Here is a 17,089-nt window from a genome sequence, read left to right as displayed (position 1 = left end):
TGCATGATATTTTTGGACTATGGTTGACACAGGTAACTGAAACCACAGAAAGTGAAAGTGCACTGAGGATGACTACTATACTCTTCCTCTTTCCAACATACAGACCTCAATGTGTAGTGTGTATTAGTCTTAGACCCTTGGTCAAAAAGCAGCCAGGCAGCAACTGAACACACAGGGCTGTAGAGGCCTGGAAAGCAAGCTGGGCCATTGACCAGCAGGAAGCAGAGGCTCAGCCCAGGCAGTGCATGGAAATCTAAGAGGAACTTTCACAATACCTACACTGGGTTCCATTCTCCAGACACTTAGATTCAATTGATCCCCAGTGCAGTAATTTTTTTTAAATTTGGGGGAATTCTAAAGTGCACCCAGGGTTGCTTACCACTTCCTTGGAGAAGTGGACTGGCCCATAGAAATGAGATCTCAACTTCACGGGGGACTTGGTGTTCTTCACTCAGATTCAGTTCTCCAACTAACAGTTCTTGAATCTTCCATGTGCAGGGTGAAGGCTCACAGAGGGAAGGAGGGAAGGGAAGCCGTAAACACAGGGTTCTCAGGAATTGACTTGCAAGCTGCAGGAGGATAGAGGAAAGATGACCTCTGCCTGGGGGAGTGGAGCGGGGTGGTGGGGAGAGACTCCCAGGGGGGGCAACATTCAGTTGTGCTGGGAAGCATGAGTGTGGAGGAAATAGTATGGAGGTTGAGGTGTCTGTGAGTCACCCAGATGGTGAGAGCATCCCTTTGCTCTTACTTTCCTTGCTGTATATGTTCTCCTGGAGGAATTCAGAAAGTCTAGTTGTCTTGAAAGAGCCTGTGGCTTAGCAGCCAGGGTGCTGGCAGGCTGAACCAGCTGGCCTGGCCCCCAGTTTGAGCCCTAACAGCTCTCCCTCCCCTTACCCATTGCCTGTCCATCTCTGTTTCTAGGAAGCCAAGTTGGGCAGGAGTGGGTTAAGTGATTGGGAGGTGAACAGGGCAGGTGGACAGTAGGGGTCAGCCCAGCAGAGCAGCGAGAGGCCCCACAGCCTTGGCTCAGCCCTGCTCCTCTATGCAAAGGTCATCAGAGCACCAGAGAGTTCCCAGCTGCTGACCCAGAGGCATCAAATATGTGCTCGGTTAAACATGCAAATTGTTCCAAAGATGCAGCTTAATGAATTACAGCAGGTTGGGTATGCAGTAATTGATAGGCTGACTGTTTTTACAAGCTTTCTATAGATCTTTGGAGTTTCATTGAAGCATGCACCATAGCAACCCCTGTGTCATTTATTATTTTATTGTTTTAATGAGTGTCTAACTATTATTATTTTTCCACTATGCTATTTCAGATAGTTGGGTTTTCTTTTCCTTCCTTAAAAATGAACAGTTAATCTTATCCAAGTTCAGAGCCGGAAATCATGACTAAATCTGCTTCTTCAGACATAGAGCTCTTCCTGAGGAAACCTGCCCCTTCACAGGGCAGACAAAGGGAAGCTTAGAAAGGAAAAGAAACTGAATTACCCATGTCACCGTGAAACTTACCACAAAGAGCTGAGGCTCTGTCCCATTGATTAAAGAAGGCCGGAGCCAGCTCCATCCTCCCCAACAATCAGGAGTATTTGATGCCATGCCCCAAGATCCTGCCACACTTCTCCCAGCTACACAATCCTCACCTCCTTTATCAATTCCTCTCCTCTTCCCCCATGCTCTCCTCTGCTTCTTCTCTTCTCTATCTGCCTCAGAGGATTTTAGAGCAAAAGTTGGTGATAAACAAAAGTTGCATACCATTGCTGCAATCCTTGGAGAAGATTTTCTCCAGATTATTCCTTATTGCCATTGGCCTCCACCTTCCCCATTGAATTCATGACCCCTCACCAAGCTCTAGCCTTCAAACATGTTTTACAAGCAAATTCTCCCAAGAAGTCTAGAAAAAAATAGTAAAACCTTAGAGCAAAGGGCCCAGAACTCACTTTGTTAGTGTGGTTTATTAACTCCTGTGCAAGTTCTGCAGATGGTTTGCAGATGCATCTCTGCGCTAAGTGTGCTTTATCTGCCCGGCCTATCTGCCCCTTAGTGAGTAAATCCCCAAAAGACTCAGGAAAATGTTTCTTCCTTTTTTTGGGAGACAAAGTTCACTGCCTTAGATATCACTTACTTGTTTATCTTTTTGCCTCCCCCTGCTACAAGGTGAGTGCCAAGAAAGCAGTACTTTTGCTCTGCTTCCCCACAAAGTCCCTGAAGGATAGAGGAAACTGACCTTGAATTGGGTCAAGTTTATGAGCCTCCAGCATTTGAGACAATGCCACCCATCTGAGCCCTGGATCTTCACGCAATGAAGTGAAATGTGTTGCCATCTTGTTTCTTAATGGGATTGAAAGAATCAGAGGGAAGTTGCACTTAATCCCCTGTAAAAACAAGAGGTGCTTGATCATTCAATTTGGCGATTCATAATCTGCACCACATCTCTTGGTGCTCCTAGGCCAGGCAGATAAAGCACACTTAGCGCAGAGATGCATCTGCAAACCATCTGCAGAACTTGCACAGGAGTTAATAAACCACACTAACAAAGTGAGTTCTGGGCCCTTTGCTTTAAAAGCTTCATCATGCTTTTAGTGTAGAAGACCCCAAACAGAAGGCAAATGTTCGTATGGGGGATTCCTTTACAAATTCTCCAGGATGTGGCTAATGATAAACGCAGCTATAACGAGTAACTGTTAGAGGGAGGCTTTTTCAGTCACGTATGTTGTTGGATTAAACGTTGCTACTCTAGCCTCTTGGGGTTTGTTCTTTAAAAATACCCCCAAAATGTATAAATGGAGGCAAGTCTCTAAATAAAAAAGGTCAGTCCAAAATTGCATTTTATCAAATGCAGTCGCTTTTGAGGCTGGAAACTGGGGGCATACCCAGAAAAGAGGGAATGGGAAAAATGAACTCAATTGGCAGGAACGAACCATTACTAAACCCAGCTTATTTCAGTAAAAACAGGCAAGAGAGTGAAAGCAAGTTTTAAAACTGAATTCTCCCAACATGACTCAGGGGTCCCCTTTCTTATGCCAATTTTCAATTTGTTTTTAGAGATGGGTGAATGGTGTTTCACAACACGATTGTAATCTCCACACGAACACAGAACAGATCAACCATGTTACATGAGCACAACGTAGAAGGGGGCGCCTCACCCAAACCTACCAAATTTTTGGATCCAATTTTTGTTGAGGGAAATAATGTCCAATTGTTCTGTTTTAGAATGACCTTGTGTGAGAGGAATGGCCGGTGGGGAGCTGGGGGGGGGGGAGCGGGGGGGGGGAGCGGGGTGGGGGGAGGAAATGGTATTTTAAAATAAAACCCTTGACTTCAGAGACTTGGTTATAAAAGCATAGGTTTCTCTTTCAAGACTCTCTGAAGTTGGAAAGTATGAATTACATACACTCATTAAAACTTTTTATGTTAAAGAGTAAAATTAGAAGGCATGTTAATGATCCGACGACGCAACAACTGGCCAACAGATGTTGGAGCCTTATGGTTAAGAGATTACATGGTTCGAGCTGACAATTTACTGTATGTCTCCCTGGCAGAGACAAGGTGTAACAAACATATTATCAGACACGGAAAATATGCAGCCCCGGAAAGAGGGAACGTGCAAATCGGACTGCCTGCAGTGATTTCAAAGCTGCACATTTTTCACTAGACTGATATTTCAGAGTTGTTTTTTTTTTCCCTCTACATATGAATGAAAAGTTAATCTTATCCAAGTCAGAGCCAGAAACCTATCAGATTAAATCCCAGTGAAGACCAACGTTCTTTCCAACCTCTGTACTTACACCGTAGCTGGGCTTTTCAGTGATCCACAAGCTAACTAGCTGTCAGGCATCATGGAACCGTTCATCATGGCTTTGGGGGGCTCTGGGAACCCAAGCTGGGGACAGTTCTCCTGGTGTGTCTGTGGAGAAAGTCTGGGGAGCATGAGGCGAGGAAACCCAAGAGGCGGGAGGTGGGGGCTGTCCTGGTTCATGCCGCTCTGGGAAGTCATTGGTTCAATCCCTTGCAAAGGCACCAGACACACTGATGGAAAAGGGCCCAGGGTTCCAGCCTCAGAATTTGATTCATTCCTCTCAAGCTGCAAACCATCAGGAAACTGGAGCATTGTAAGCGAACTGGGAAAGGGAGGGTGTTTCCATGGGAGGGAAAAGATGCCACCAGGATTCCCCATTAGGGGATGAGGACAGAGAAATCTGGCTGATCCTGTTCATCACATTGTGTTCCCTTTTATGAGGAGAAGGTGGGGGATGAGGGGGGCGTGGTATGAGATGATTCTGCTGGGTCTGAGTTTCCGAGCTCCTTTCTCTTTTCCAAATTGTTTGTAGCAATTTAATTCTTTCTTCTGGGGACAGGCAGGGCTGCACTGTTTTTTTGGTTTCCAGGGTGTGCCCTGTGGGTTACCCAGGGTGGGTGGAGATGTGAAACTTCTCTGAAGCATGCCTGTAGCAGGCACAGCTGCCTCCCTCAAGGGGAAATAGTGGCTCCTAAGAGAGACCTACCACAAGGCAACATTTGGGGGTCCACAACTTCTCCTCCTGTATCCCCCCACAGAGGTTTTGCTCATGCTAGAAAACACGAACAAAGGAAGTGAGCCCACATTTGCTTGCTGGACTATCTACTGTGTCCTGGGTCCTGAGCTAGACACTGGGCAGAGGAGAGGACAAGGCTGGGCCCACAGGAGCTCAAAGGCTGGTGGGGAGGAACATGGAACACCCAGCAGAACAGCTGCTTTGTGGTCTGGCTGACGCAACATGCCTCTCACCTGCTGGTCTGAACTTAGTTCCCCACCTGTCACCTGCCAACCTGTGGCTGCTAAACTAGCACTAACTACCCTGTCACTTGACTGCTTCTTGGCATTGCTGCTGGTCTCCAGGTCTCCAGTGTGAGGAGGGGAAAGCCCCTGGGTCACAACTCAGATTTCCCCAGTGAACCACCCTCCTCCCTCCCTTTAGAGCTGGGAGAAGTATAGCTGTGAGCTCTGTGCTCTGTGTGGAAATGGCGAAGGCCTGGGGCAGCTTTCTGAAGACTGACCATTTACGAACCGGAATCAAAACCTTTCAGGTAACAAACCTCCCTCAGGATGGGGGTGGGAGGTATGAATGATCCAGCAGTGACCAAAACAGGCAAAAATCCCAACTCCTGTGGATTTTACCTCCCGGTGAAGAGGGCAGACAATGAATGAAAACATAAATTACATGGTATTAGAAAGGGAAACTGTTATGGAGAAAAATGAATCAGGGGAGAGGAAATGTCATTGAGGTGAAGGGGGACATCGTATATACAGTGGCCCAAGAAGTCTTCTCACAGATGTGGTGATTGGAACACGAATTGGGAGGTGAGGAAGAAAGCCATTCAGAATCTGGAAAGTGTGACCCCAGTGGGCCCCTGCCAGGAGCCTGCCAGGCCTCGTGGGACCAACCCTGAGTGAGCAAAGGAAGTAAAGGCACAGCAGTAGGACTGAGAGGCCGGGGCAAGAGCAGGACCAGGCCGCTGACCTCTCCTCTGAGCTGAGGGCCCTGGGTGGACTCGGCTCACAGAAGGCTATGATGGGACTCACTGATTCAGATACTTCCCAGGACAGCATGCACAGCGGGAACAGGGCGGGAGGCCAGAGCAACGGTCCAGGCAGGAGGCAGGATTGTCATTTAGAAGCCAGTAGTGACATTAGCAACTGATGTTGTGAGCAAACAGACTACAGAATCTGCTGATGGGCCAGACGTTGTGGGTCTGCTAATCCTAAACGGCCTTTCAGCCACCATTCTGTTACCTATAGTTCTAAATCCTAAGCACGGTCAGAATGTCCTGGTCAATTAGGAACAGGAGCCCAACCCTGCAGGGTGCCTTTCAAATGAATCAAAAGCACAAAGCTGGACCACACTGGGAAGGCTATGCACCGTGAGGTATGACCTGGGGCGATGACCGATGTGTAAAACTTACTCCCCACTTATACATCAGGAGATATGACCGGAAATGCCTGAAGGGCCTAGGACTGATGTATAACAAGGGACCCCAGAAGCTGATCAGTGGAAAGCCTTGTTGATAAGATTAAAACCATGGCTGGGGATCTAGAACTTGATCTCAATTACAATACTGAGTCATCAAGCAGATGAGAAGTGCCTGGAGGGCAGACTCACAACCCCAGATAATGCAGATGTCAGAACATTTTCTAGTTACTTTCTTCCCCTTTTCCTTTTTTCCCTCCTTCATCTCACAACTGATGCTGTATAATTCTTGTATCAATAAAAAGGCCAGGATCTTGCTCTTCGGCAGCATCCTGCTTTACGTAGCCTGCTCCAGGACTCTTGTTTCTTTATCAGTGGGTGTTGCCCGATGCAACAAGACGTGAGGTGTGAAAGAAAGAAGGCAAGACAATCTTCGTGGATGTTGGCCTGAGTGCCTGGGAGGATGGGCTTAGCATCCACCAGTGGCGAGCACTTCTGGTATTGGGAAAATGGATGTGAAATCTGAGATACCTGTGGAACATCCAAGTAAGGACTTCAGGTGCTCAGTTCTTCTGTCAGTCTGAAGTTGCGGGGAAGAGGCTGGCTGCAGGTAGAGCATAGAGATGGCATTTAGAGGGCAGAGGAGAGAGGAGGGCCTGAGCTGTGTGGATGCAGCCCCACCTACTTTTCCCTCCAAGGTCTCTTTGTTTAAGGCTACATATGCTAGTCAGCTTGGCCCTTCATCTGGGTCTATGACCTTAAGACTCAGGCTTTTTCCCAGGCCAGGAGAGCGGCAGTGATCGCCCAGCAACAAAGTACTCTACAGGGCCTGTGGGCAGGAAGATGCCTGATGACCTGCATGAAATTTCAGAGCTGCCAGGCCGATGCCAGAATCTAGTGTGGTTCCCAGAGCCAGCTTGGACCCCAGGCCTAGAGGACAAGTCAGTACCTGCATGGCATTTGCAGTTCTGCACAAAACGTGTCCCTGGTACCTGCTGCAACTGGTAAGTGGCCTATGAAAGCAATTTCCAGCCAACCCTCCTGAGCTTTCATGGGCTTCCCTGGATGATCCCCACAGTTCAGAAGGACTGAACTGGTTTTCTCCTGAGGCCAACCCTAGGACAAAGAGTATCTCAACTCCCTGTCCTTGTCTTCTCTCCACACCCTCTCCCCACCAGGGAACCTGGACTAACTTCATTACAAGGTGTGTTTCCACAGGCATGCAGTCACATTTCCAAACTCCAGTCACCTGGAGATTCCCCTAGATTTTTAGATTCCTGTGTTATTGTAGAGGGACCATTTTGGTCACTTTGATCCACACTGAAAACTATTGCCTGTAGAAATCCACAGGTGTTTGCTTGTTGCTTTGTTTTTGAATACTTATTTTTAAGCATGTGAATAGAAAGAATATAGGCCCTGAACCTTTTCCCAGGGGAAAAGTGATTCCAATCTCAGGCACCATTTAGTCTCAGTGCCTAATCTCCTCATCTGTAAAATGGGAATAATAACTGTTCCTGACTCATGGAATTAAATGAGTTAAAAAGTGTCAACTTCTTAGAATAGTGCCTGACACATAATGAGCCTTCACTAAATCCCAATGACTGTCATTATTTCCTGCAGGAGAGTGATAAATGGCCAGAAACTTCTTGCTGAAACCAGGTTGGAGTTATAATCAAAAATAGAAAGTTTTGCATTATTTAAACCTGGCCATTTGCAAGTACAGGATGTCCTGTGTCATATTAAACTGCAGCATTAAAGGGGTCAGGCAAAGACCTATTTTGAGTTAACTGAAGCACCCTAAGGTGTGCTTGGTTGCTGTAGGCTTTAAGATAATCTTGTCCAGTAAATTAAATCCTTGTCTTGGAATCCAAGAGGACAGAAACTAGTTTGTAAGGCAGCTGGATGGACATTCTCTTTTCATCCTCAGACTTTCTTCTTCTTCTTCTTCTTCTTTCTTTTTTTTAAACAATTTTTTTTAAAGATTGATTGATTGATTGATTGATTGATTGATTTATACAAGCACTGGGTGCAGTCAGAAGCGTGGGAGGGTGAGAGAATTCACCAGATCCAGAGTGGGGAGCAGAGCAGGCAGAAGGACCGAGGTACACTGCTGAGGGGAGCATCGGGCGGCAGGAAAGGTCTACGCGCCATGTGGGACCCTCCTCAGGTGGCCGGGGAGCAGCAGGGAACCGAATCGGCGCTGCAGAGGCTGCTGGCAGCTTCGCAACCCAGTGCTCAACCGCTGCGCCACCGGGGAGGCCCTCTTCTTTTTTTTTTTTTTTTAAGTGCTTTTTTCTCTTTTTGCCTCCACTAAAGTACCCATGCCTAAATCATACCTGCCTCCATACCCCATTGTCTTTACTCTTTCCCTTAGTCCCTCTGGAAAACATTATCATCTTTTTGCTGAGTTCAAAGTATTTTTTCTTATATTATTTTTATGTAATTTTTTTTGGTATTTATATTCTGCAGATGAGAGAAACCCCAATATCTGTTTTTCACTTTCTGGCTGATTTCATGCAACATTATCACCTCCAGTTCCATTCATTTTGTGCCAAATGCCACCACTTCGTCTTTCTTCAGAGCTATATAATATTCCATTGAATGTATGTTCTACAGTTTCTCTCTCCATTGTGTTCCCCATCTGTTGAAGGGCACATGAGTTGGTTCTATGATTTGGTAATTGTAAACAGTGCTGCTACATACATAGGCATAGGGAGAACTTTTATGTAAAATTTTTCATGTTATTTGGGTAGACACCTAATAGCGGTACTGCTGGGTTAAATGGGATTTCCAATTTCATTTTCTTGAGACATCTCCATGCTGTTTTCCACAGGGGCTCTACCAGCTTGCATTCCCACCAATAGTAGATGAGAGTTCCTTTTTCACTGCAATATTTGTTAATTCTGTTCTTTTTCATATGGAGCATTCTTAGAGGCAGGAGGTAGTATCTCAGTATGGTTTTAATGTGCGTTTTTCCTATAATAAATGGTGTTGAACATTTTTTTCATGTCTAGAGACCACATTCTAAGACTTGCTTACAGACCCTCAGCTTTCTGTCATTTAGGAGACAGGTGGGCATTGCCTGTAGAGATATGGTTCCAAAGACATGGTTCCAAAGACATGGAAGAGCTTTTTAGCCTAGTCTGTGTTTGGGGAGTGCATGTAAACTGGGGTTGTTTTGAAAACCAGCTGAGCACTGCTTTGAGGCCCCTGGTCAATGACTGGAGGGGACTAGTGGGGCCAGCATCTGCTGAACCTGTGACCCCATAATCAGGCCTCCTGGCCTCAGGGACAGGTGTCCTCAGGAAATCAGATGTTCCATCCTAGAGGGACTCTGAATTTCCTGGGCATCTCTAATGGTGCCCCCCGATTGCCTGCTCACCATCCTGTTACCTCCATCAAAGCAACGCTATCTGGAAAAGCATAGTCTTGAGGTTCAAATTCATATTTTTTCTAACAAGCATTAAAGTAAACACATAACCACTAAAATAAAAAATGTCTGTTTGTTTGCCGCCAAGGCTCATCTAGCTTGCTAGGCACGCATCGTTATGACATTTTTGGAAGTGCTGTGTGGGAGACTTTAACTGCTAAGCCTGGGAGGGTCATGGAACCATCAAACCACCTTGTTAGAGAAATGAGTAAACTGAGGTTCTGGGTAGTGGAGGGACACTAATATAAAACAATGCCTAGTGTTGGCCAGAATGGAATCTTAGTGTCCTGCGCTACACCCACCTTTCCTAAAACCTCTCCTTGCTTTCTCCAGGACTCCTACTTCTGTATACCAAAAGCCTCTCTGCTACTCCACCTGGTCTCCTAAGTGCCTGCATATCTTCTGGCTTAGGCACCTCCCCCTTATGCTTTCCATACTGCCTTCAAGACCAACCCCCCCACATCCAGGCTAGTGCACATTTATAGACATTCTCTGTGGGTCACCCTGGGGCACAACAGAAACCAAAACTCAGTTCCAGCTTTGCATGAGAAGCACTAGACTACCTGGGTGACCCTCTGGCATCAGTCTCTGCCATTACACATTTGGGACTGGCCCAGAGTCTTACTCAGGAATTGTAATTCTGGAGGTAAAAGGTCCTGGTGGACCAATCCCTTTGACAACATGATCACAAGGGAAGATAAACCCCTAAATTTAGGAACTTCCTTTATCAGGTGCTGAAGAGCTGGGCTCTACCCACTGGTCCTGGAGTGGGGCTCCACAGTTCTCTAGTGTTCCCTGAGATGATCTATGGAGAACAGACTGTGATCAAGGAAATGTGGGACCACTGAGCTTTCTTAATGCCTTTGGGAGCATTATAGCTGCATTAGCTTGTAAAAGACTTGAAGAAATACTAGAATAGAGAAATGTGTTTAGCCAGTGTTTCCCTAACTTCCTTGATTACAAAATCCTTTTCTTGCAGAACACGGTTGGAGATAGTAGAAAACATAGGAGTAGACTAAGGACATGGCTTGCATTCAGGTCTTTCCAACTCAATACCCCAAGATCGCTTTTCTGTTGGTCTGGTGGTGAGCTCTCACTGGTAAAACTGGGACAGAAGGACTGGTTTGTCAGCTAAGGTAACAATTTCTGATAATTGTATGTTAGAAGTCTTCCTTCCTCCTCTGTCCCATAAGAAACTTAACCACAAGGGAAAAAAAAAGAACTTTCTGGCCTCAAATGGAAGTAAACAGCTGGAGCTGATGAATTCCAGAAGCAAGTATTCTTTTTTTCCTGCAAGCATCTATGAGAGAGAGAGAGAGAGAGAAGCTATGTAAATATAATTATTCCTAAGTGCAGTACCTTCAACATTTTCCATTAGGTAGCAGGGAGGTCATGGTGAGGCCACCTGTCCAAATATGGCTGCTGTTTCCCTGAGTCAGCAAAGTATTTTAGAAAATTATCTTGGAGACAGACATTTCTGGCCACACATCTACTAAGCATCTCCAAATGTATGGGATATTATATTTAGAGTTGTGGTTTTTAAGCTTTTTTTTTAAACATGAAAAAAAACTTTTTTCAAGGGAAATCTTATTCAAAGTCCCCTCATAAAATCCCCAGGACAGCCCTGAGATATTTTCAGGAAACCCCAGGAATCTAGCCTGAAAACCTGTGGTTTAGACCTTGCTACTCTAAGTGTGGTCCTCAGACTAGAAACTTCTGAATGACCTAGGCACTTGTGAGAAACGCGGTATCTGGGCCCTACCCGGGCCCACTGAATTCCAATTTGCATTTCCATACCATCTCCGGGGGATTTGTGTGCACATTAAAATTTAGAAGCAGATCCAGGGGATTTACTCCTGAATATTTCTTCCTCTATTACATCATCCTAAATACCTGAAGGAAGCTTCTTGAAAATTAGCCTGAAAATTTTAGGCTCCCAACCCAGCTACAGCTCCAAGTAGGGTCACTTGGGATAGTGTTTCATCTGCTGAAGTGTCTCCTCTGTAAACTCTGATCCATGCCTCTCCCTTCAAAGAAATAGCGAGAGAAGTAAGGAGAGAGGCAGAAGAGATCAAAGCTGTTTAAAGCAGAGACTATGAGCCAAAATTCGGGGTGTGAATCCAACGTGCCCACCTTCCTTGTGAGTGACTTGGGCAGGTTAGTAAAGGTTCTGGGCCTGTGTCCCCATCAGTCAAGGGGGTAAGAATGATGATGATGTGATGATGAGGTACACACTAAATGAGATAGGTGGGAAGCACCTAGAATTGGGGAGGTGGTTGTAAGGACTCCATTCCTGATCCATGCAGGGGACCTTGCAATAAGGGGCATGCAGACAACCTGGGTGTATGAGCTGGTGAGGAGAGCCCCAGGGAGTCACCACAGGGGTCCCTCAAGTTATCTCACCGCTGGAGCATGGTAGAAAGAGAAAAGGCAATTTAAATGTTTTCATTTACGTGTAACTTCTTTTTAGAATTAGAATCAGAGAAATCTGTTTCTATTGGAGCTTCTCCACTTACAAGCTTAATGATCTTCAGCAAGTCCCTTGTAGCATTGAGATCGTTTTCCTGAATAGGGGCAGGGAGTAGTTTGCCCCGTCCAGCTCACAGGAACCCTGCAGACTCGTCAGTGCACATGGACATGCCAGGTCTAACCTTACCAGCTCACAATAGAGTCAAATTTGGGGGTTGCCTATCCCCTAGACCTAGCCTCTGATTGGTCACCAGAAAACACAAGAACAAGAAGGAAGAGGGGTCTTTCTTCCCTTGAAGCAGTGTAGGCTGTGGCAAGAAACAAGGAATGAAAAACAAAAGATGCTTGAAAGTGAAGAATGGGCAGGAAGTGTCATTCTGGCCACCCAGGAACACTTTGTCTTTATTCTCCAGAACACAGGCGAGAGTCACTTGCACCCACGCTCGCTCCTGCTCCCACACCTGGAATAAAAGCAGCCACCCCCATCCCACCACCACCACTGGAGCCCAGACAGGCTGCTGAGAGCCCCCTTCAAAGTATCAATTGTTATGCACCCTGAGCCTTGAGCCCTGCTGAGTCCGGGCTACCCCCAGCCCAGCCGACCACAGGGATCTGGAATACCTGCTTCAAGGGCAGCCCCTCCATGGGTATGCTGGCGCCAGGGAGCCTTCCTGCCTCACACTCGGAGCCTCTGCAGCCTCTCTGCTTTCTTGGCACCAGGAACTGCTTGATCTAAGTCCAGCGATTTGCTCTTATAAACAAGAGAGGAAAAAAATAGAAAAGTTGTGAAAAACAGACACAGGGAATTAGGTCGCCCTAGAAATTCTAAAACATCAGCAAAATTCTTGTTCTGCATGATTTCATTCAGTGACCTCTGACCGCAGCCAGGCCTTGAATGTGCAGACAAGAGTCAAGACTGAACAGGCGGGCAGGAGGAAGGTCAAGATGACCCACAGCTCAGGAAGCTCCGCTGACCACTCTCCTTCTTCCACTCAGGGTGAGCTGAGGGCCTGCTGGACCTGTGAATGTCTTGGCCGTTCTTTTGCACCCAGGGGTTTGGATCCTGATGCGGTCACTCCAACAGGCTGTCCATCTTCAGGCATCTCAGCATGGAGCTCTACTTGCAGAACAGCTTCTTTGAGAATTTCATCATTGAACTTCTGTTGCTTTGGTTTTGATACCAAGGTGATATTGATGGGGGGGCCAAGCAGCCTCCGTGATTTGCCCTGCAAAAACATCTCTAATGATGAAAGCGACTCTTCCCCTCTGTTCTGAGTCTTTAAGTCACTTACAAGACTTTTCCTCTAAAGATATCTTTCCATAGACAATCATCAGCCATTTATACCTTGAAGCAGTGTGACGCATTTGAACTGAGTTAACGAGAACTGGGACCCGAGTAAAGAAGGCTCATTCTTGCTAAGTGAAAGGTGGCTGCAAGAGTTTGGATAACAGGGCCTCCCCGGTGGCGCAGCGGTTGAGCACTGGGTTGCGAGGCTGCGGCACGCGCCGGTTCGATCCCCGGCTGCTCCCCGGCCACCGGAGGAGGGTCCCACATGGCGCACAGACCTCTCCTGCCGCCCAATGCTCCCCTCAGCAGTGTACTTCGGTCCTTCTGCCTGCTCTGCTCCCCGCTCTGGGGCTCTGGCTCTGGCTCTGGCTCTGGTGAATTCTCTCACTCTCCCGCGCTTCTGATTGTACCCAGTGCATGTATAAACAAAACAAACAAATAAATAAATAAATAAAACATGCCTCTATCAAAAAAAAAAAAAAAAGCTTGGATAACAGAACCTGTGCCTCACAGGAGCCAGGGCAGCAAGGAAAGGGACTTTGAGGCTGATCTAGAGTGAGATGCAGCTGTTGTTCTCAGGCTGCTGAAAGCTGGAAGGAAAGGACTTACAGGCAGCTGTGGACTTAAACCACAAGAAAGAAAGAGTTGTGATGTGGTAGAATGAGCACTGGTTTTGAGATTAGCTTTGGGGCTATGCAAACTCTGTGCTTCCTCACCTGTCAAATGAGTGTTATGATCTCCATCTACTAATGCTGTGAATGCTGTGTTCTTCAAAGACTGCCACTGATCATACACTGAGTAAGAGATGGACACTGCACTCATGAATGTATGGACATTATCTCTTTCCATGTTTCCAGAGACCCTGAAAGGAAGATAAGAAATTGTTGTTCCCATGTTATAAGTGACAGCAAGGTAAATTAATGTGCCCAGGATCACATGGCTGGTACGTCATGGAGCTGAGCATTGGAGAACAGGACTAGTAGACCGCATGCTTTTGGAGAAAGATGTGTTCATGCTGTGCTTTCTAGTGACTGTGCAATGGTCTGCGGCACGCACAGAAATAGCAGCTCAAGTGCATGAAATAGCTCTCTCTCCAGCACAGCTACATATCCTGTTCTAGTGCCCTCCATCTGGGAGAGGCGAGGGGCTTTGTTGCTCCCTATGCCAGCCAGGTACCAGGATGATAATAAGCCTGGTTTACAAAAGTCCTTTCTCTTCTTTGGAGGTTAGACATTGGATGGGACCAGAGGAACCAGTGTGGATCTGACGGAAAGTCTCCTCCAGCCCCTTGTCTGCACCTCACTCCTCTGTGGGGCTGCATTTCCAGATGAGCATCACACACAGTGTCACAGTGACTTCGGCCATTCCTGAAGTGCTGCTAATACTGAGGTCTTCCAAAGAACTGAGCATGAAGACAATATCACCCCCATTTTCCACGCAAGGCCCCAGGGAAGCCTCCCCAGTACAGTCTCCTTTTCTCTAAGCAAAACATTCCTGTCCCCTTGTCTATGGGGCTTACAGGACCAAGTTCTCAAAGAGCAAACTCTGTGGGTTAGCAAAAGGCCCCTTCCAGACAGAGCTGCCCTTCCCACCCTGTGCACCCCAAGTCTAACTTCCACCCTTACCGGCCACTTGACCCAGCAGAGATAACCAGCTTCTCTAAGCCCCAACTGCCTCATCTGTAAAACAAGTGTATGCACCATGGCAGGAAGAGGGCGGGCGGGGACTCTGAGGCACAGAGCCTGACAGTGCCTGGCTCCAGGACAGCGTAACACTAGGGAGATTCTGCTGTCACTGGGTTCGTTGTCATTGTTCTGTAACTGTCCACATTATATTGCTGATTCATCATCTGCGTTTACAGATCCCAATTTCCTGGAAAGTCTAAAATCTTACCTGGAAATGTGTCGGTTATTCCTCTTGCAGAGTCACTGAGGGTGGAAGAACAAGGCCACCCCTGGGCCCGGCGCTCCATGGCTGTGCGGCAGCATGGCTGCTGATGGCGTGCCTTCTGTGTGAGGGCGTGCGGGCAAGGGTGCGGCTGGGGTGGGTGAGACAAGTCAGTGAGGGAATGAGCTGGAATCAAATCCAGCCGGACGCCAAAACCTGGTCCCTTTCTCAGACGCCCAGTTCCTCCAGCCCATGCCATGGGTTCATCTCCTGAGTTATGAGGCCCAGTGAGATTGGGGAAGGGAGAATCTGGCAGCTTGAGTCTTTCCAGTTGCTCAGCCAACTGAAGTGAGCAGGGGTTCCTGTCTTCTCTCTCCTTGCTCTTCCTCCTCCATAGCTTTATTAAAGCACTATTATAAAATTAATGTGCAATATGGTGTTGACTTAGTAAGTCTTCACCCGTGGAGCCCCCAAGGGCCCTCTGCCCCACTGGGGAGGTAGACTCCACCTGGCCTCGCCCCTGCCCTCCTGGAGCTGATGGTCCTACAGGGACTTGGGGCTCAAATTTGGGGAATTCTTCAGAAGCAACCATGTATTTACTCTGTATTCCTTTTTCTCAGGTTTTCAAGAGAAATGACTCAGTTGAGTCTAAAATGGAAGCAGTAAGAAGAGAAGAGAGCAGAGACCTAGGCAAGGCTAATAAAGAAAGAAGAAAGGCAGACATAATGTGGATTCAATTAAACTTGAGCTTTAGTTTTGGTCAAATTGTAAGTTAATTCCTGCCTCCTAGACTATTTAATTAAAGGCAAATCCCACAGGCCACCTGTTGTTTTAACCGTTTTTCTTCTCTGTGGAGACGCTGGGACTCTGCAATGGGAGCATGGGGCAGTAACCCATGACCACATTCTCCTGGGAGAAATGAGGGAGAAAATGAACTATAAATATCTTGTCCTCAGGACATCATAAATTGTTCGATAGCAGACCCCCAAGCATTGCATTTTCATCCTGAATTTGAATGCAAACACATGGTAGAGCACATGCAGGTTTCCATCCTTCCGGGGACAGGATGTTAAAGAGAGGACGGATCCAGCCTTCAGCCTGGTGTCTGCTCGGGGTCACTACCGTGTGGCTTCTCTTTGATTAAATCAGGATCTTCCCTCTTTTTTTTCTCTGCACCAGGGAGGGACGCAGATCAGGTTTTTCATGCTTCCCTGTACATGACCTAACAACAGTTATCTGCATTACTTTCCTGTTGTTTATTCCCAAACAGCTTGAGACCTGAAAAGTCATTCACCAAACTCAGACGTCCGTGAATGGGCAGTGGGAACAATGCTGTCTCCACAGGCCTCCCGGATTCGGACCAGGACTGGCGTTTGCCTCACCTCAATCTACAATGTCAGTGTCACCCTCTACCATGAGCAGCTACCAAAACTACAATAAATGTAAAAATTCAGATACTGAATGACAAGGCCCATTTCCAAGGGCCAGCAGTCATGCAGGGTGATTTTAGGAAGGTCGGCTCCTGCGCTGTCCTGAGAACAAGTTGTGGGCCTGAGAAATGAAGGCTTCTGCCCTGGCCTCTCAGGGAGAAGAGAGGTCTGTGGCCTCTGCCTCCAGGACACATTCCACCAGCGCCTCTGCCCATTTCACTCCTCTGTGGACCACTGCTGTGCCCTGCACCCCCAGGTAGCCGCTTTGGAATTTTTGGCATTGCCATATACCAGCTGACTTCCGCTGTTTACTCAATCTTTTTGCATTAAATGAACTCACATTTTTACCTCAAGTACTGTATTTATGAAGAAGTTCCCTATTACTATACTCAAAGGGAAAAGTGGAAACGTTTATCAGACATAGAAGATAACCAGAAAAAGGCAATGAAAGCAAATCAGTGACTTCAGCATTTAGACATTAACTGGTGAAGCCTCTAGGCCCAAGGCCTGCTTTCTCATCAGATGAAAGACCAGCCAGTGTGCTGGTGATGCACTGGCGTGAGACATGTTCGCTCTGAAGTCACAGGTGTGATGAAAGAGAATCTGGAAGGGTACTGTACCCCTCCAGGGACTTGGT

The sequence above is a fragment of the Talpa europaea genome (assembly GCF_964194135.1).
Source record: "Talpa europaea genome assembly, chromosome: 14".
In the NCBI taxonomy this organism is placed as follows: Eukaryota; Metazoa; Chordata; class Mammalia; order Eulipotyphla; family Talpidae; genus Talpa; species Talpa europaea.
This window is presented reverse-complemented; position numbering follows the sequence as displayed.